The 22,693-nt window shown below is 34.6% G+C and overlaps 1 pseudogene; it reads left to right on the plus strand.

Moving 5' to 3' along the window:
* The first annotated feature begins 9,984 nt into the window (after positions 1-9,984).
* On the plus strand, positions 9,985-11,920 carry LOC149167120 (cyclin-dependent kinase F-1-like; annotated as a pseudogene).
* Positions 11,921-22,693: the final 10,773 nt, after the last annotated feature.

The following is a 22,693-nucleotide window of genomic DNA, read 5'->3' on the forward strand; positions in this document are numbered from 1 at the left end:
TGTCTGGCAAGGCAAGCAAAGAAGGTTTCTTTCTGTCATAAACTATTGAACCTTATCGGTTATGCCGCTTAAAATATTCTGTCAAATTCTAATATATTGTTGTTGAATCATTTTTTGTTTTTTTCTGAACCGTTTCTGCTTCTCACACCGCGTTGTAAAACCATCCGGAGTATTGTTATAATGCTTACCTACGTGTTAGAGTACATAACAACATTACAAGCTGAAGATTGACCTCACGAAAATTCGGAGAAATGAGGAACGCATTATTATTCAATGTTCATTTAAAAACATTCGAAAAGTGACAAGAATTTTCGGATCGTTCTCCGTAATGCCGTTTCACTGGTCATTATTCCATAAGGCTTAATAAAAATTGGGAAGCTGTGTATGTTGGAATGAATGTTTAATACCACCCCAAAGGCTATCTTCCTGCCTTGACTCCTGTGGAAGCATTTGAATTATTCGCTGGAGACTTTTATTTGCACGTAGGACATGCATACTTTTCGTTGCTTGTTCGGAATTTACATTCATATTCAAATGAGTATTATGCTGTAATGTTGCATTTAAAGACCACATCCCTATTCCCGAACAATTGCTTGTCTCATTTACATGCATGCGTGAACAATAATGTAAAGGGGTCCGTAGTAAAATGAAAATAAAATGTATGATCCTCGGAGACCACGTAACTATGGACAGAGATATTTGTTTTGAATTCCTTGTTACTATTCATATGGGCGTCTTCCCTTCAATCCAGATTGAAATTATTGACACATTTATTTTGATCATGAAGGATTAAATATTTGAAGAGTTTTGATGATGAAACGTTGAATTTACACGAAAGTGTATGCTTGCATCAAGTTTTGCAGTGTTTGCAAATTAATGAAGGGAAAAATAATGTGACGTGTAGCAGGGACAAATATTTGAAAGTGTGCATTCTTTAATTGTCTGTGCATGCATGGTTTCAATGCCAAAAAGAATTAATGGTAAGCGTAAGTTTTAGAAATGCATGATCTGAATATTTGAAGTATGAAATAAAGGGGTTTCAATTGGGTTAAGTTTCATGCATCATTTACTATTTTGGCTTTGCACGGTTAAAGTTTATTGGTACAAAATAATTGTTTGAAATTTGGGCATAAAAGTAATTGCTCTATGAATAATTGTTTTGCATACATTAATGATTGTTTATGCACATGAGATTTATGATTTTGTTAATCACCAAAGTGGTCAAAATCAGAATGTTGTTTTGCATAAGGTATGCGTTATAAGTTATTTGTGCACATGAGATTTATGATTTTGTTAATCACCAAAGTGGTCAAAATCAGAATAATCATTTAGTGCATAAGTGACATAATGATTATTGATGGAAATTGCCAGTTATAATAATACCAATTAAGAACTGGCGTCACTAATGATAGAACCTGAGAACTTACCCAAAGGAAAGTCTTGTTCTATAACTAGTTGACATGATGAGGTTTGATAAATATTTTGATTAAATAAATATTGATCATCCAAAGATGTCAGTTCTATTTAATTGAATATATTTATTACCTACTTATGTTTTGGTATTTAATTATGTTAAGTATAAGATAGTATCTACCCAAAGGAGTGCTATATTATACTATTATGTCTACATCTGAATCGCGTTAGTTATGAGCTTATAGATATTTCAATTTTTATTTGCAGGAGTTACCATGAATACACATGCTTCATCTGTTACATTGTTCACTGGTGTTAATTTTTCTGAATGGAAAGAACAAGTCGATTTCCATTTAGGTATACAGGATCTTGATTTGGAACTCCTTGTGGATAAACCTGCTGCTCTTACAAGAGATAGTACTGAGGCAGAAAAATTACACCATAAAGCATGGGAACGTAGTAACAGATTGAGCCTTATGTTTATTAAGATGACTGTTGCTAACAACATCAAGTCAACAATTCCACAAACAGAAAGTGCTAAGGCATATATGCAGTCTGTGGAAGAGCGTTTTCATTCAGCTGATAAGTCACTCGCTGGTACTCTTATGGCAGAACTCACGACCATGAAGTTTGATGGGTCGCGAACTATGCAAGAGCACATTATAGAGATGACTAATCTTGCAGCAAGGTTAAACTCCCTGGGACTTACAGTAGAGGATTCTTTTCTTGTCCAGTTCATCTTGAACTCGCTACCTTCTGAATATGGGCCTTTTCAGATTAACTATAACACTATAAAGGATAAGTGGAATGTTAATGAATTGGCCAGTAGACTTGTTCAGGAAGAAGGACGGTTGAAAAATCAAGTGAATCACTCAGTAAGTTTTGTGAGTAATAAAGTTGGTAAAGAAAAGAAAGGAAAATCAAGTCATTTCAAGAAGAAAAAGGCACATGCTAAGAATGGGCAGGATAAGGAAAAGAAGGAACTAAAGGATGTTCAATGTCATTTCTGTAAAAAGAAAGGACATTATCAAGTTGACTGTCCGAAAAGGAAAGCTTGGTTCGAAAAGAAAGGTAATTATCTATCTTTCGTATGTTTTGAATCAAATTTAGTTGAAGTTCCCATTAATACATGGTGGTTTGATACTGGTGCTACAACTCATGTTTCCAATAATATGCAGGGATTTCTTATGATCCGAACCATAAACCCAAATGAAGATCATTTTCTCTTTATGGGAAACGGAATGAAATCTTCAATTGAAGGCATTGGGACTTATCGTCTAATTCTAGAAAGTGGATATGTATTAGACTTATATAGTACTCTTTATGTACCTTCATTATCTAGAAACTTTTTTCCGCAAGTAAATTGGATATCCCTGGTTTTAGATGTATGATTGGATCTGGCCGTTTTGATTTATATGAGAATACTGATAATGTTGGTTCTGGTATTCTAATTGATGGTTTATATAAATTGAAACTGAATGACACTTGTGCAAATTCCTTGTTGAATGTAGTAAATAATGTTGGATGTAAACGTAGCATGGTGAATGAAAATTCTGCTTTCTTGTGGCATAAAAGACTAGGTCATATATCCAAAGAAAGAATGATGAGACTAGTAAATAATGAAATTTTGTCAAATTTGGACTTTAGTGAAATAATGAAATTTTGTCAAATTTGGACTTTAGTGATCTAGAATTATGTGTGGATTGTATTAAAGGTAAACAAACCAAACATAATAAGAAAGGAGCCACTAGAAGCAGCCAGCTTCTTGAAATAATACACACTGATATTTGCGGACCTATGGACACTCCAGCCTTTAATGGAGAAAAGTATTTCATCACTTTCATTGACGATTTTTCCCGTTATGGTTATGTCTATTTGCTTCAAGAAAAATCTCGATCTGTCATTAAGAATGGTGAAGTCAGTGGGAGTACTAGAAGAGAAATAGTAGAAATAAAGGAAACAAGGGTAAATGTTACATTACCTAGAATAGTTCCTCCATCTACTATTACTCCAAATGTTGTTCCAGCTGTTGTATAACAGCATGATAATAATGAACAACATATAAAATGAAGAAGTACTTCCTGAAGGAAATGACTTACATAATGCTGATATGCATGAACCACAACAAGTAGCATTAAGAAGACCTCAAAGAAATCGTAGGTCAGCTATTTCTAATGATTATGTGGTTTATATGCAAGAATCAGATTATGATATTGGAATCAATAAGGATCCAGTTTCGTTTTCACATGCTGTAGAAAGTAAAGAACAATTGGTGTGTAAACTTAAGAAGTCAATATATGGGCTTAAACAAGCATCCCGGCAGTGGTATATTAAGTTCAATACCATTATTACATCTTTTGGTTTTAAGGAAAATACGGTTGATCACTGTATATACCGAAAGATCAGTGGGAGCAAGTTTATTTATCTGGTCCTTTATGTTGATGACGTCTTGCTTGCTGCAAATAATTTAAGTATATTGCATGAGACTAAGGAATTTCTCTCAACGAAAGATTACATGCTCATCCAATGAATCGGAAGTGATTGGATATAGCGATTCAGATTTTGCTGGATGCATCGATACTAGAAAATCGACTTTTGGCTACCTGTTTATGTTTGCTCAAGGTGCCATATCATGGAAAAGTGCGAAACAAACTATCGTTGCTTCATCATCCACTATGGAGGCAGAATTTGTGGCATGTTTTGAAGCCACAATTCATGCATTATGGTTGCGGAACTTTATTTCAGGACTTGCGGTTGTCGACACCATTAGCAAGCCGCTGAAAATTTATTGTGATAATTCTGCAGCAGTATTTTTCTCAAAGAACGACAAGTACTCTAAAGGTGACAAACACATAGATCTGAAGTATCTTGTTGTGAAAGATGAGGTTCAGAAACAAAGAATGTCAATCACGCACATCAGGACAGAACTTATGATTACAGACCCTTTGACGAAAGGGTTACAACCAAGACAAATTAAGGAACATGTTCAAAGAATGGATCTTGGTTGTATTAATAATAATTGATGTGTGACATTCTGAGCTCTTTTATGTGTTTCTGATATACAATTATGTGTCTCTTGTTTTAATATAGTAGTACGTATTTTATGTAATTTTAAACAAGAGAAAGTCTTATAAAGATATTATGTTTAATCATTATGATATAAGACATTATGTGGACCATTATGCTGTTTTATATAAATTATGAGTATGAATTGATGGATTACTGGTATTGTAGTATATGGAAGGGAATGCATTGAATTAATAGTGCACAACCGCCATAACTCTCAGCAATTTATCATAGTATGATGTTCAATGCTTAATATTATGAATAGTCGGGTCAAGTGGGAGAATGTTAGAAATCTGCTATTGGAAACAGCAAATGCTTTTAACGTTAAAGCAGTTTCTAATCTTAATGTGACCCGATCTAAGCATTAAAGCATTAAAGCATTAGATCTTAAGCGTTGAATTGGTATATGATGGACGTACCAGATTAGAGTTAAATAATATATAAAGGATTGGGTCCTCTCTCTCCCACACACAAGAGTTGCATTCTTCTCCATCAAGAAGCACATAAAGGAAGTGAGGGCAAGAGGAGAGAAACCGAATTCTGAAGAAGAGGAACAGTCGAGGAACAGTCAGGAGTCAGATCAGAGAGATGGCAGCCATTACATCTTCCGCTGTTAATCAAGGTATGTCATCTATCACATCAAGTTCTGTTTGTGAAATATTCGGTATTGATGATCTTTGGGCTGTAAGTTAAGATTTTTACATGGTTTACATCAAAGAACATATTTTTCAATATCGTTTTGTTGATGATTTTGCTAGATAAGTGGGTTGTCTATTTGGAAGCTGGAAGACTCCAAACAATAAATATATATATATATATATATATATTTGTGCTGATATATATATAAAAAGGTGCTGATATATATTGCAAGACGGAAGATTCAAACTTTTAAGCCGATCGTCGTCGAATCACATGAAAAGGCTTTGTTTGAAATGCATTGTTTTATATGTTTTTCAATTCTTTTAACATGAATCAAGATACTGTCAATTGTGCCTGAAATGCTTAAAATAAGAAGCAAGATAACCTAAACGCTATGAAAGCGTTAAAAATAATAAGCCAGTCGCTTCCATCATGTCGACATAAATATATATTTTACCACTTTTAAATTTTGTTTTTTTGATAGGTTTAAGGATATTTAAATTGGTTTTCATTTTCAATTGCATATTTATGGATCATATATCAAAATCTTAAAAACCAGAAGCCACTCACGAGCATTATAGAGATCATAAAGCTTTTTGAATTGTTCTTTTTAAGGATGTTTAAAGAATAAAAGTCATATTTTATCAGAAATTTGTTCGCTGTCCTTACCTTTACTACCTAACCAGCGACTTTGATGGTTGACGGAGCAAGCTTAGCTCAAAAGTTAAATGTAACCTTATACACATAACCAGAAGAAAACTTGCGTTAAATGAATATAACCTGATCCAAATAACTTAAATTACGAGCCAGTGAATCAAATGAACCTAACCTTATCACAAGGAATATATTATATAGAATCGATTAAAGCAGATTGTTTTGATATTTAAAATTTATATTGGAGCAGGTGCATCTGTGCAGAGTTACATCAAAAGTTCTAAAAGCAAGAATACCGTAAATAGTATGTAAATAAATAAAATATCATACTTTACTTTTTTCCAATTTTTCAAACATTTTTTAAGTGGCTGTGCTTGAGATCATGCTTTGACAAGTAACCCAGAATAATTTGGTTATGATCAAAAGAGACAGCTTCCAACTAAAGTAGATCAAAACTTTGGAAGGTTCGTGTAGTTAATTTTTATTTTAAATCGGGCTTACTTAAGCGAAAGAGAAAAAGGCAGCGGATAAATAATATCTTACAAAAAATTATAGACTTAGCATAAATAAAATTATAGACTTAGCATAAATAATATTTTATAAAAGAATTATGACTAGTTTATTTGTTGCGTGAGGAGGCTCTCAACAAGCTAGTATGGTAGTATGGGAGAGATATTGTTATGTAAGGTGTAATTTTTTCACAACTTAAAATTGAAATTTCTAAAAAAATTAACTTATTTTTTATTACCGAGGAAGAAATGTAATTTCCTCATTACATAATAAGCAGATGACAAAAAATAGTATTATTGATATTACATGATGTGTAATTCATTCTAGATTTAGTTTATATGTCATATTTAAAGAAAAATAGTAAAATATTTAAATGTCCATGTTAAATAACATAATTTAATAGCTATTTTATGTAAAAAAAAAATAAAGTAATTTAATGATCTGAATTGGAACATTATATTGTTTGTCACCCATATCCATGCATTGAGAGTGGAAAATGTGGAGGAATTAGCATGGAACTATTTTTACTGGATACAGTTTGGTAAAATCGGGTCTCAAACCTTCTTGAATCATTTTGAGGCATCAAACTATATATTTTGGAGGTAAAATTTTGTCGCGTACCTGGAAAAAATTATCATTCTGTTGTACACACATATATCTTTCCAATGGTACAAAAAGTGAGTCAATCAGAGTATGTATGCAAACATTATGCCACTAATAAATGGACCTCCCTGTGTTCACCACCATGGTTCAAGAGGATCTCGAGTTAGCACAAAAACTTTTGAGGATGGAAATTTATCTTCAAGATTAGAAACTTTGGTGAATCTTACTAATCCCTAATATGCAAAGTATAAAGTGATTGGTGATATTTTAGTGAAATTATTCAAACTTCTAATGATTTTATAAAGCCTCTATAAAATTTTGGCGATTTTTAAGCTAAAATATTTTTTTCATATATGATTTTGGCTGATCATTTTTAGGAAAAAATGGAATTTGGCTAGTCTTTTTTTTTCACAAAAAAATGGAAAATTAGCCCATCTAATAATATTAGCCCCTAAAATTTTTCGTGCCTGTCACCCCTCATTATTCATGGAAAAGGGGTTAGCCACGTGTTTGTGATGTAAAAGACTCTAAAAGAGTCTATATTGTAAGTCTACTTAAGGGTTGTTGTACTCAAACTTAATCACTATTAGGCTATTGGGTTGTCTTATAACAAAGTCACTAGGAGGAAGAGACATTCCATTTTTTTTAGAGCATTTTTCTCCATATTCGAGCAAAGATAGCCAAGAAAAGTAGGAGGTAGAGCACATAGAGAGGATATGTGTACTCTAGCATGCCATGGACCATAGAAATTACTTCTTTGTAAGTGTAGCCTTATTTTCCAGAGTGAAGATACCTCACCTTCTAGCTGGGTTTTCTCGTAAAAGGGTTTCCCATAGCATATCTTGTATCTTATCTATGTTAAAGCTTATTTTGTCATTCTCTACTTTTGTGGGTAATTTTCATTCACATGCATGCACTAATTACAGTGAAGAGACCTCACCTTCTAGCTGGTTTTTCTCGTAAAAGGGTTTCCCATAGCATAGCTTGTATCTTATCTATGGTAAGCTTATTCTGTCGTTCTCTACTTTTGTGGGTAATTTTCATTCACATGCATGCACTAATTATAGTTAAATTTACAGATATAGAGGTTTAATAATAGATAAGCTTATTCTGTCGTTCTCTACTTTTGTGGGTAATTTTCATTCACATGCATGCACTAATTACAGTTAAATTTACAAATCTAGAGGTTTAATAAAACTGCAATAGTGTAGAAATTTAGAATTTTTAACATAATGTTATGGGATTTGTTGTGATGAACTGTTGAGTGAGTTTATGGATCATTTAAATTAATATTTTTCTTATATTTCCACTTTTCATTAGAGAGATGTGTAATTTTCTTTTTTAAATATTAATAACAAAAAATGTTTGAGGTACATTAATACTTCAATCACTTTGCTTGAAATATTTTAGCATGAAACACATATATAGACAAAAAAATGATAGAATTCTTATTACCTTCTAAATCAATGTATGTGGGATATTTGTAATTATCTCAATTCTCAATATACATTTGTATGTAATATTTAGAAAATAGTAATAATTAAATAATTAAATGTAATGTGGAAAATGTGAATTATAAATAAAATATTCCAATGTCAACTACATATATATTAAAATATTTCAATGTCAACCACATATATTAAACCAATCTAGATCCATCTTAACTCCATCCTCAAAGGGATCAAATCTCTTTTAGAGATTTGATTCCTCTCGGCCCTTGGTGGATCCAGAGTTAAGATGGATCTATGCTCGTTTATTTATATTTTGAAGAAAATATATGAATAGCATTTTAATTAATATTTAAATTTAACATTAATATAAAAAAAAAATTTAAATATATATAATTTTGTGAGAAATCACATGATTAATCATACTTTTTTTATTAATTGTAACATTTAAATATTTCAATCTATTTGGATTGAAATATTTCAACTTTCCACTTAGTGTTGAATAAAAATATTGGTTGAATTTTACAAATGTTTTTGTAAATAAAATGCATAAATGTGTGTATATGTGTGCATAAATTCTGTTGTAGGAAAATTTATAGATAGAAGGCATAGGATTTGAATATAGTTTTTTGACAAGTGAAGATTAAACATTCCATGCTGGAGAGTTGGGGAGAGAAACCCTTGCATAAATGTGTGTATATGTGTGCATAAATTCTGTTGTAGGAAAATTTATAGATAGAAGGCATAGGATTTGACTAAAGTTTTTTAACAAGTGAAGATTAAACATTCCATGCTGGAGAGTTGGGGAGAGAAACCCTCACCAAAAACTAATTCTCGTATCCATTGTATAGGTCGATATAATAAGAAAACATGGGGAATTGACAGAAGTAGTGGTCTACCCAGATAACAATAGAAAGATACAAGAAATTTGTCTTAAATAGTAACATTTTACTTTATAGAAACTGAGTTCATTACAGACGACAGTAAAAAAATGATTTATTACAAGACAATAAGTAATTACAAATGACTACTAGTACACATTTTTACGCCGTAAGGCGTTTCCCTTTGAAATAAACCCCCCCAAAATGCTTTTTTGTCCTAATAGTAGCCGTCGGATCTATTGTTAGACGATTGAACAGAAATTAGCCATCTAATTTAATAAAAAAAGGTAATAAAACATTAAAAAACCTTAAAAAAGGGTTAACGTATCAGTTATAATACCTACCGAATGAACCCGTCCTGCGTGCGGATATCTGCGTTTGATGTAGAGGAGAGGAGGGCGAGGGTGTTGAGGAGGGCGGAGTTGCTGTAGAGGAGGGTCGGTTCGGTCATAACTCCTGCATTTCTTGTTCGTGTTTGATCTATAAGGCTTCTCAGATGTTAAATATATTTGATTCGGTCTACTTTGTTCTGAGGGCAAATGAAACTCTTTGGGCTTATGAAGGTTGGTTTGAATTGAGGAATTTTGGATATATAAACACTGGCCATGTTCTCCGGACCATGGAATTGGGGATTTCTGCATAGGGTTTTAGTGTTTCAGGGTTTTGAGACTTGAATACCTCGAAAAGATTTGATGGGCGGGTTTTGAGAGTTAAAATTTTGAAAAGATTTGATGGGAACAGGTCTTCGGGAGATTTGAGGAATACAAAACATGGAGGACAATGTGCAGAGCAGCTGGAGTCTCCACGGCAACAAAGAAATATGTGTCCGTTACGAGATTCTAGAGAGGGTTGGCAACGGAACTTATTCGGATGTGTACAGAGGGCAAAGAAAGGAGGACGGTCTAATAGTAGCCCTTAAGGAGGTGCATGACTATCAAAGCTCTTGGAGAGAGATTGAGGTGCTGCAGAGCCTTTGTGGGTGCCCCAATGTTGTGAGGCTCTATGAGTGGTTTTGGAGAGAAAATGAAGATGCAGTTCTGGTTTTGGAGTTTCTGCCTTCTGATCTCTATTATGTCATTAAGTCTGCTAAGAATAAGGGAGAAAATGGTATTCCCGAGGCCGAGGTTAAGGCCTGGATGATTCAGATCTTGCAAGGGCTGGCTGGCTGCCATGCCAATTGGGTTATCCATCGTGACCTAAAGCCCTCTAATCTGCTCATTTTCGCTGATGGAATTCTCAAGCTCGCTGATTTTGGATAGGTAAGTATAGATGCTTTAGTGGCTTGCCATCTGCTACCTCTTCTGTGTTTTTTTTCTTATCACCTTCAATCCTCTAGCTCTGTTTGACCCTATTTCTTGAAGTGTTCATACATTTTGTTCTGTTTCCCATTTCATGTTTTTAATATTTTAAAATATGCTGAAAGCCTATTTATGGTTAACTACATCTTCGTAGTAGTTCAAAATGTTAACAAATCTCACACGTGAAAAGTTCAATCTAAAATATTGAAAATTTTGACTGATTCAAAGTGCTTTGGAAACTAGATAAATGAATTGATTTTGCCTTTTATTATAACTATTCAAGCAAATGTTGCATAGAAGCGCAAGGTTAATAGTTTCCCAAATTGAAACTGAATAGTGCTTAAATTTTAGTGATTCTTCGCCAGTAGGATGCCTGAACATTCAATAACTTAGTGATCTCTGAATTCGAAAATCAATACTTGCAGGCAAGGATACTTGAAGAGCCTGAAGTGATCTATGAAGTAGAGTATGAGCTTCCTCAAGAGGGCGATCTATGAAGTAGAGTATGAGCTTCCTCAAGAGGGCGATCTATGAAGTAGAGTATGAGCTTCCTCAAGAGGATATCGTTGCTGATGCCCCAGGAGAAAGGTTGATGGAGGGAGATGATAGTGTTAAGGGAGTGCAGAATGAAGGGGAGGAGGATTCATCCACTGCAGTTGAAACTAATTTTGATGATATGGCAGAAACTGCGAATTTGTATTTGAGCTGGAAAAATGAAGGTGATATGGTGATGCAGGGATTCACATTTGGTGTTGGAACTCAATGGTACAGAGCTCCGGAGTTGCTCTATGGAGCAACGATCTATGGAAAAGAAATTGATTTGTGGTCGTTAGGTTGCATTCTGGGGGAGCTCTTGATTTTAGAACCTCTCTTTTCTGGGACTTCAGACATTGATCAACTTAGCAGGCTAGTTAAAGTTCTTGGGACTCCAATAGAAGAAAATTGGCCTAGATGCTCCAATCTTCCTGATTATAGGAAACTTTGTTTTCCTGGTGATGGAAGCCCCGTTGGTCTGAAGAACCATGTCCCCAATTGCTCAGACAGCGTGTTTTCTATTTTCGAAAGACTTGTTTGCTATGACCCTGTAGCTAGGCTAAATGCTAAAGAGGTACTTGAGAATAAGTATTTTGTTGAGGATCCTTATCCTGTCCTCACCCATGAATTGAGAGTTCCCTCACCTCTGAGGGAAGAAAACAATTTTTCAGAGGATTGGGCGAAATGGAAGGATATGGAAGCAGATTCTGACTTGGAAAACATTGATGAGTTCAATGTCGTTCACTCAAGTGATGGTTTCTGCATTAAATTTTCATAAACTCTAATTGGCTGATCATGTTTCATCTTCCTCAAATTGCCTTTTATATGGATTAGTATTCTAAATTAGCTTTGGGGGCTGCATGTCTTCAAGCATTCACCACGACAGTAAAGTAATCATTATGATTACTGATGTATTGCTGTCACAGGGTGAGAAACATTATAGCCATGAACCTACTGTTAAATTTGTAGAATTGTCTTATACTTGCTCAAAATAGTGACTGCATGTTTGAGAATAAATTTCTCTGCAAAGACCAACTCCAGATTCTTTCTTTTCACTTTGTACTAATGATCATTGTGACCGCAAAATCTTTATACACAATACAGAAAATGAAAATTTAGAGATGACTTTCTATTCTGATGCTTGAATTCTAGTTATGAAGAAATGCGTTTTGTTGTGTGACCTTGGACCTGGCATGTGGAGATGCAATTAATTTAAGAAAACTACAGCTGTTATAAAAGGTATCATAAAAAAACAGTTATCATATGCCCTGAAGGGTGTCCGAATTCAAAATAAATAAGTAACTTTAAGACTGTTGAATAACACTAAAATGTTGGCTGAGAAATTAATAAATTATATTATTGTTGTGCCTTTCATCTCAATGAAATAACATTTAGACCTATGACTGATCATTATAACAGCAGGGCTATTGTAAATAACAGCTTGTCATTTAGGTGATTTAATGGTGATAAGGCACTCCTAAATTTAGGATCAGTGGGAATCCTCCTCTGTTTGCCTTGAACATGTTGCATCCTCTAATTGGTCCCAAAATGCATGATGTGCCAGGCTTTAGGGCAAAATCTTCATATACACTATACAGAAAATGAAAATTTAGAGATGACTTTCTATTCTGATGCTTGAATTATAGTTATGAAGATTTGCGTTTTGTTGTGTGACCTGGGACCTGGCATATGGGGATGCAATTAATTTAAGAAAACCGCAGTTGTTATAAAAGATATCATAAAAAAATAGTTATCATATGCCCTGAAGGGTGTCCGAATCCAAAATAAGTAAATAACTTTAAGACTTTTGAATAACACTAAAATGTTGGCTGAGAAATTAATAAATTATATTATTGTTGTGCCTTTCATCTTAATGAAATAACATTTAGACCTATGACTGATCATTATAATAGGACTACTGTAAATAACAGCTTCTCATTTAGGTGATTTAATGGTGATAAGGCGCTCCTAAATTTAGGATCAGTGGCAATCCTCCTCTGTTTGCCTTGAACATGTTGAATCCTCTAATTGGTCCTAAAATGCATGATGTGCCAGGCTCCTGTGCCTCAATGGATTTCATTCTGTGTAGTCCTTGCATTATTATTCATAAATCCATCCAACCTGCTGCTTTGAATTTGTCTTTGGTTTGCTGTTGGGTCCGTTAGAGGAGTTTTACAGCTTGAAGACATGAGCCCATAAATCCAATGGGTTCAATGGCCCTGGAATAACATAAAATTAGCTTAGGGTTATCATTAGACGTGAAAACATAAAAAATAGAACTTCTTAGCTAATTGGCCTCAAAACTTTTATAGGACCTAGTGGAATTTGAAAAGGCAGAATTTATTGCTATTATTTTTTTTATTGAAAAGACCATTTAGCTTACCTCCTAAGATGTATGTGGTGCCTTTTGGAGCCGCCACCTGTTGTTTTAAACCTGTTGTGCTAATGTTATCATTGTGACGTCGTGAAATCTAATTGTCCGCATATTCAGTTAATTTTGTTGATGTCATCTTGATGATGTGGCACATGCTAATCATGCCATGCTTCATTCTAACATGGCTTTCATTTCCGAATTAGTATTATTATGTCCTTGCATTCTCGACACTCCTTGAGTGGTCCTTATATAAATTGCAACCTTTGTTGTTGTTGTTGGGCTTACAAAACTTGAAAACACAGACCTAAATTTGTATGGCATCATGTATTACAAAATGAGCCAGATCACTAAATGATGAAATTAGATGGGGTTGAGTCACATAATTGAGCTCAAAGGAAGATACAATATGTTATTAATAATTATTGATGAATAGCTAGTGCATCTATTACAACGGAGTTTATCTCCTTATTACGCCGTAAGGCATTTCCCTTTGAAATAAACTCCCCCAAATGCCTTTCTGTCCTCATCATAGCCGTCAAATCTATTGTCTGACACATGCTGAGGCACTCAACCTCCTTCAAGTTCTGATCTTATTAGGCCCCATAAAACCTGTAAGGGATGAGGAATATTTGCTTTTCACTATATAATGTTTAATGTTCTAAATGGGTTCCGGTTCTTACAATTCCTCTACTAATTAGAGCAACCAGCACTTTGTCAGTGGACTGCCTGCCCCTCGTCCAGCTTATCAGTCTTCTTTTATACATTAGGTAGGTACGGTGCTTATTTCTTTGTTGTGAGAGAAACTATAAAGAAGGTTCTGAACTCTTCAGTTTTCTTTGAACCCCAGAAAAAACAGAGTAAAGTTTCTTATTCCTTTGAATACTGATAGTAACTTTCTTGGAACTTTCTCAATAGTCACTGTAAGGGAGGAGGAATATAATTGCTTTTCACGCAAATTCCTGGGTTGATGTGATAGCCTCTTTGCACAAACTTCCTTTGTGTAGTCCCATCATTGCTTTGAGTGGTCTCAAGCATTTCCAAAAACCATTTTATACAATTGGTTTATAAAGGCTTTGTTTCAGTGCCATGCCACATGGGCCATCTTTGGTTTGTGGCTATTTTCTATGTGATATTTCAAGTGATCTTACTACAGTGGCATAACTGGATGTCCCTATTTTGGGATTATTGTGTGTATAATCTTGTCACATATAATTTATTGCTTTTTGACAGTCATGGTTATTTTTAGTTCCATGGTCATTGCTGTTGGGACTATTTCTCTGAAGAATTTTCAACTTCAAAAGAAGTCAAAATGGCACAAGTATTTTTTGTTTTAGGAATTCTCCAACATTTGTACCTCACTCTGCTGCATTGGAATTATATTAGAATATCTGAAAACAAATATCTAAACATTTTAATACTCACAATAAATTCCATTGTAGACCTTGATGTTCTCCCTGTGTTTTAGACATTATCCCATGTTAAAATGTCTATTAAGTATCTAATAGAGATGCGAGGAAAGAATTACTGAGAGAAGTTGCAAGTGGGTTAATGTAATGGTTGGAAATTCACAAATTGCCTGTGGAGCTCCCAAGTCACCATGACATCATGGTTGTTGAAGGAGCACATAGTTACATTTGAGCATTTTTCTTTACTGACTCAGACTCAAAATCAGACATATTAGAGCACGGTTCTTACAATTCCTCTACTAATTACAACAACCATCACTTTGGCAGTGGACTACCTGCCCCTCCTCCTGCTTATCAGTCTTCTTTTATACATTAGGTAGGTATTATGCTTATCTTACCATGGTCAAGCAAGTTGTGAAATGTATATGATTTATAACATATCATTCGTGAACAAAAGATTTATCAGGCCAGAAATTGGTTTTGGTGTGCAAGTCCCTGGCTAATGTCATAGTCTCAATAGTCACTGTATTAACTGAGTCTCATAGACACGTCAGCATTCACACTGGCTTTGACACCTTCAAACCTTACTATACTTCAATTCGTTCTATTATTATAATAAAGTATTATTGTGTGTACTATTCAATTTTTTTCTGGTAAAAATAGTACTCGAGTACATTCCATACATTGCAATTTCGTACTGACCTCCCATCGTGGTGTTGTCCTTTCAACCTAAATATGGAGGAGATTAAGCCCTTTCATTGCTTCCATCGACAGTGTATGAAACCATCTAATTTTGACCTAACTCAACATAAATCTTAGGGCCATCTCTGCACTTCACGTGTATTGCTTGTACTACTAGATTTCGGTTCCTTTCTCCTTCTCTATCAATCTCATTTTAATAAATTATAAATTACAGACATTCATTGACTCTCAGTTTCAGAAAAGGTTTACCCTACATATTGGGCTCACATGAATAAATGAGACAAAGCACGCTCGACTGGGGTGACCTTGCAACACATTCACAGGACTAATGGAGAGATCAAGAGTTTAGAGTAATGTGGACGTGTTCCCAGATCGCCCCAGTCAAAACCTCCTCTGCTACTGCTGCTTTAATGGTGTCCTCTGCTTCTCTTCACTTCTTATCTCACAGCCAATATACTCAAAGGTAAGGATAGATACTGTAACTGCAAGAAAGAAAGAAATAGAATCTGCAACAAGCAACAATTTTTAACAGTCTCTTTCGTTTGTTTGTGATTCCTGCAGTCTCCCCTCTCTTTGATAGCAGTGCTTTGTTTTCAGGTGAGCAAATGTTGTTTATAGGGGCAACCATGGGCATTTTTATATATTCAGGAATCTGGTAGATAATAGCAAGGTTAATGGTTTGAACTTGCTCTTATTTTTAGGATTGCAAGATATTTTTAGATTCTAATAGTTTTTAAATGTGATTTTTTGAAAAGTTTTCTGATTAAATTTGTCTAAAATCTACTAGGGATTCATTGAAATCACAAGCTTTCAAGGTGAAATCTTCACAAAAAAAATGCCCCAGAGATTTTTGAGGGTGAAAAATCTATATATGCAATTAAAAAACCAGTTTAAACAACACAAATCAAGATTTGGCCACAAATTTTTTCACTACGAAACTCCAAAAAATATCATTTAAAGACATTGGCTCTACCTATCTATTATGTAGAATGTGCATTTAATAGCGACCTCAGCCCTCATTTCTAAAAATATTCTTCTTTCTTTGATTGAGAAAATTGTATGTCACAACTGGCATAATTCAGCTGCAGTAGGTTGTTTGTTACTAAATCCTTCTATGCTATCAAAATATACAAATACAATTACAGCCAAATTATTTGTTTATTTTCATGATCTTGCAGAAATCAGGGTGCAGTATATGTTTATTGCTGAATCCAGCTATACCATCACAATCTACAGTTTTAATCAAATTGTTTGTTTGTTCCATGAAATTGTATATGAAACCCGCAGTGAATAATCATGGTGAAGTAGATATTTGTTACTGAGTCCATCAGTGCCAACTAGGCTCTACAATTTCAATCCATTTAATCATAAATTTCAACAAAAGATGGTCCACCATGTATGTGGATCAATCATTAGTCAGAAATATGCCCTAAGTATATGATCATCCTCCATAACAATATGCCCCTAACTCTTCAAAGTTGTAATACTTTCATCATCGAGCAGTAATATTTATTATCTGGAGACAATTTTTTGTAATTTAATGGCTTAATCTACTCGTCGTCATTACTGCCGAAGCCTGATCTTTACTTTTGTGTGTTATTTGAAGTCGGATCCTAAATGTAAATTGTGCAGTTCATATTTTTCTTTATGTCCACTGAAAAGCATGGAGACCATGTAAGATTTATGAGACTAAGAATTCTCAAAACAAAATTGCATTTATAGTCTTGATGTACTTTATCTCAAAAAGAATGTCTCAACCTGCAATATGTCTCAACAACCTGCCATGTCTCAATCTGCAATATGTCTCAACAACCTAGCATTTATATTGCCAGGACCTGTTGGCCCTGGTCAGAACCCACCAGACCTTTATCAGAACAATTTTTCTTCCAAAATGCCCATTGCATCTTACTGTTCCCAAATGTTTTTTTCATCCACAGAACGTAATTACCATGATCAAATGCTTCGTAACACTGATTAATGAATAGTTTTCTTTGCTCTGTGGCAATGGATCTCCCCATTTAATTCCCACTTCAATTTTTCATGTGAAAACTCTCGCGAAGGAGGAGAACAGAGATGGTAATGGGCCCTTGGGGTCACATTAATCTTCGCCCTCAGAGGGATTTGCGGCAGGCTTAGGGATTAGGGCTTTTTGTTTTTTCAGATTAGTTGAGCTTTTTATTTATAACAATCAAGTGGTGGTGGATGGATTAGATCCCGCGCCAAAGGATCATCATCATGAGGGCGAGGCAACTGAGATTTAATTCAAGGCAGCATCAGCAGTTCTTGAGCCATTTCAGAGTTCTCTACTGCTTTGCTATACTAGTCTTCTCTGCATTGCTTCTGCTGGCTTGTGCCATCGCTGGTGTATCGTCCTATGTTGGTTAGTTTTTTCACCAATTCACTTGTCTTTACATAACAAGATAATCAATCGATCCAGAGTATGCTTTGAATGTCCAATAGACTGTATTTTGCAAGCATGGCACTTGTATTTCTCCTTTGCCCATTTGCATATATTGTCCCTCTGTGACCTATTCATAATAACAAAATATCATATTTTTCTTTACGGCCACTGAAAACCATGGAGACCATGTAAGATTTATGAGGCTAAGAATTCTCAAAACAGAATTGCATTTATAGTCTTGATGTACTTTATCTCAAAAAGAATGTCTTAACCTGCAATATGTCTCAACAACCTACCATGTCTCAAGCTGAAATATGTTTGAAATTGATTAACCTGGGAGCTGCATATATCATTATGTCTCTTAATTAAGTTTTGTTCTCTCACGTAAAGCAACGGGTTTAGTTAACTTACAAGCCAGTCTTGCAATGTTTTAGCAGCATCTGAAGGAGTAGGAGATATTCAACACAAAGAGTATGCAACAATTTTAATGTTGAAGCGGGTGATGCAGTCAGTGGGTAACTGCTATTTTGAGGGGCATTTCATTCTTTTGGTAATTTTACTCGAAGGTGCAGGAGTTGGGTACAGATGAAATCAAGTGTATTTGTGCAAATGGTAATGCACTTGAGCATATATATTTTGATGGCTTTACATAACAAGATAATCAATCGATCTAGAGTATGCTTTGAATGTCCAATAGACTGTATTTTGTAGGCATGGCACTTGCATTTCTCCTTTGCCTATTTGCATATATTGTCCCTCTGTGACCTATTCATAATAACAGAATTTTTGTGTGCATTTTGTTAACTTTGTAGTTGACATTTTTATTTCATTCTTCAGGAAATGAAGCTTCTCACTGAAATTGATCAACCTGGGAGCCGCATAGATCGTTATGTCTCTCAATTAAGTTTTGTTCTGTCATGTAAAGCAGCTGGTTTAGTTAACTTACAAGCCCGTCTTGCAATGTTTTAGCAGCATCTGAAGGAGCAGGAGATATTCAACACAAAGAGTATGCAGCAATTTTAATGTTGAAGCGGGTGATGCAGTCAGTCGGTAACTGCTATTTTGAGGGGCATTTCATTCTTTTGGTAATTTTACTCGAAGGTGCAGGAGTTGGGTACATATGAAATCAAGTGTTTTTGTGCAAATGGTAATGCACTTGAGCATATATACTTTGATGGAATTATCTGATACAGACCCTTTTGTTGTTAAGTTATAAATTATTTATATATGATCATCCTCCATAACAATATGCCCCTAACTCTTCAAAGTTGTAATACTTTCATCATCGAGCAGTAATATTTATTATCCGGAGACAGTTTTTTGTAATTTAATGGCTTAATCTACTCATCGTCATTACTGCCGAAGCCTGATCTTTACTTTTGTGTGTTATTTGAAGTTGGATCCTAAATGTAAATTGTGCAGTTCATATTTTTCTTTACGTCCACTGAAAAGCATGGAGACCATGTAAGATTTATGAGACTAGGAATTCTCAAAATAGAATTGCATTTATAGTCTTGATGTACTTTATCTCAAAAAGAATGTCTCAACCTGCAATATGTTTCAACAACCTGCCATGTCTCAATCTGCAATATGTCTCAACAACCTAGCATTTCAAGTGCACGTAATCTTGTTTGTTATAAATGACATCAAGCTTGTCGTGTTCTCAATCATTAACATTTTTTACATGAGGCTTTTATGAGATACATTTTTTTATCTGAATCTTCAAGGCTCATGGTTATTGATATGCACAATGACAACTCGTTACATGAAATGGCATAATTATATCAACTAGCTTGTGCATTTCTTCTTATGCTAAATACATGTTCTGTTATAAGCTCATTCATAAATGATGGGGCTTATTATGTCCAAGGATTATAAAAGTGTTGATTTTCTAATATGAAACCATAGATGAAATGTGAGAGGATACATCATTGATGAAGGGGCTTTTCTCTCTCCTGAATTTTTACATGCTGAACCAATTTCTGCAAATTGCATGAAAATACAATGCACATATATTGGTTTTATCGTTTATAATAAAATAGCATTTTTTTCTTATGAAAAAAAAGATTGCCCTGTTGTGCTGCAATTATTTCCCACTATTCTAAAATCAGCATTTTTTTCTTATGAAAAAAAAGATTGCCCTGTTGTGCTGCAATTATTTCCCACTGTTCCAAAATTGATTTCCCCATACAGTGACCACGACTAAAGATTGTGCTGCAATTATTTCCCGCTCTTCCAAAATTGATTTCCCCATACAGTGACCACAACTAAAGACTATGCCACAGCTGAAGACTCTGCTGCAATTATTTCCCACTCTTCCAAAATTGATTTCCCCATACAGTGACCATGACTATAGATGCTTTCCTGTTCCATTTCTTCATGTGAGACATGGTTTGTGAAATCTGAGGATAACGTGACCTTAAACTTCTAAATTTGAAGATAAAGTTACCGTGATATTGATTTAAATCAAAGTATGCACGTAAGAGGCTGTAAGCTATAACATAACAGTGCAGATTGATTTTAAAGTATTTGAGACCTCTCCCATCCCAGATATAGAATTTACTGGAAATCTTTGTTAAAAGAATGACTACAATTACAAGCTATGGTTCCTATCATTTTGAAGTTTAGGATTTGCTCATCGACCGCTTTTTTATACTTTACCCTACTCTGTTAACTAGCACACCCTTCACATGCTACACTACATTACAAATAAGTCAGAGTGCAAAGGATAAATTGAGGAAGTAGTTTGCAAGCCCTTGGTGACTGTTTTTAGCTGTCCGGAGTGGAGTTTCACCATTTGATGATAAGAATGGGGATAGATTCACAGCCAACTGGAATCAATGCTCTGCGTAATTATTCAATTCTATGCTCCGATCTTCCTCATTAGTTCTATTTCTCCTCAGTAGACAGGGATAGCCCCAATGCAACCTAATTTGAATGACAGTAAGGTAGCAAAACATGACATTTTGTAGAGGATTAGTGATGTTTGGTCTCAAGAATTGTTCTTCCTTGTTTGAATGAGTGACTACTAAGGCAGCAAAGCATGACACTTTGCACAGGGTTAGTGATGTTTTGTCTCAAGAATGGTTCTTCCTTATTTGAATGACATTGCTTAGGTAGAAAAATATGACATTTTGCAGAGAGTTAGTGGTGTTTTGTCTCAAGAATGGTTCTTCCTTATTTGAATGACATTACTCAGGCAACAAAACAGGGAAATTTGCACACGATTAGTGATGTTTTGTCACAAGGATGATTACAACAGTATCCAGAGCGAGCATAGCTGGTATTAGGCTTTTATATGGATATCTTGCAGGGATGCTTGTCATATAGCCTTTATATGTTCAATGACTGCTCATGAATGAGGTGGGTGTTTTGTTATGATCTCTTGTTTCAGATACTTGACAAGAGATGTAACGATGTCTTAATCTATTTTTGTCAACCTATAAATTGTTATCTTGGAATTGGAACCCTTAGTGATGTTTTTGTTATGACAATTGCTTTCATAAATGCCCATTCACATTTCAATATTCTTCCACACACTATGCCTTACGACGTTTCCTTTGTAACATTAGTTGCAAATGCTAGTTATGCCCATGTTATCATGTTGGCAGCCCACGAGAGGGGAGGGAACCTCATTGACTGCCAAGAGATAGGGAGTCCCGGAAAAGAGAATATAAGGGCTTAAAGAATAACCTTAGTGGTACCCCATGATAAAAGTCTGCCAGGCTTCTCTCTTAGTTTGTCTTCTAAACTAGATAATAACCATATTGTGCATTTAGAAACAAAGTGATAACAATACATAAGCTTCCGTAAAAACACCCTTGTACACATGCATGGTTATAGGAAGGAAAATAAAATGAATAATGCCATAAATGCCAAGATTGCAATGATATTCACACGCAAGATCATAAATAAAATAAATATATAGTTTTCCTTCGTTAGAATGAAAAAGGATAAATTACACCTCCGTCCATGTAGATTTTAGCCTCGAGTCAAATAGTAGTATACAAAGGTTTGAGTTAACAAAAAGGGGCAAAACCATAATTAAAAATTAAGACATTACAAATGCTTGTTTTTGGCGACAAGGATTTATACCCAATATTGCTAGTGAAACCCTCAAAATATCTATACAATATATTTTTTAGCACTAGCTAGTTAAGCCCTTTCTACAAATACCCTAATTCAAATAAGTCATATACAGTTGGCAGACAAGCGGAGGCCCAAAGATGGATTCAAGAAGACCTTTACGGGAGTAACAATAATGAGTACCTATAGGGCAGAGATGGACTTTAAGTATCTTTTAAGAATTTAATCCCAAGTACACCTCATATCGAATCCGTAGAGAGGACAGGTACTAACCTAAGAAAAGTGAGAGAAATCACTTAGTCCGGCATCAAAACCCTCAGAAATTCATTATTATTCTCACAAATTCACTATAAAAATATTATAATGGAATTTTATTGAAACCTAGTGTTTTACATTGTAGGGAATAGATTAAAACTCCACATTGTTACCCTACTTTAGTAGAAATCCTCATTCAGTATCACAAGTATATAAATGAAACTCTTCTGGAAAGGAACAAGTTTAGGGTTTAAATTCCGGACAAATGTCTAATAAATTAACTAATTAAAAAATTGTAGGAAGATTGATATAAAACACCAAATCCTTGTATAGAATGGTTTCCATGATAACACCTCCTGCATACGTCCAACGTTTCTCTACAAAATTTAACCAAAACAAGGAGAGAAATTAGCCATCGAGAAT

This window comes from Pinus tabuliformis, chromosome 5_1 (genome assembly GCF_031772625.1).
Source record: "Pinus tabuliformis cultivar Carrire ecotype Pingquan chromosome 5_1, CPIR1, whole genome shotgun sequence".
Lineage (NCBI taxonomy): Eukaryota > Viridiplantae > Streptophyta > Pinopsida > Pinales > Pinaceae > Pinus > Pinus tabuliformis.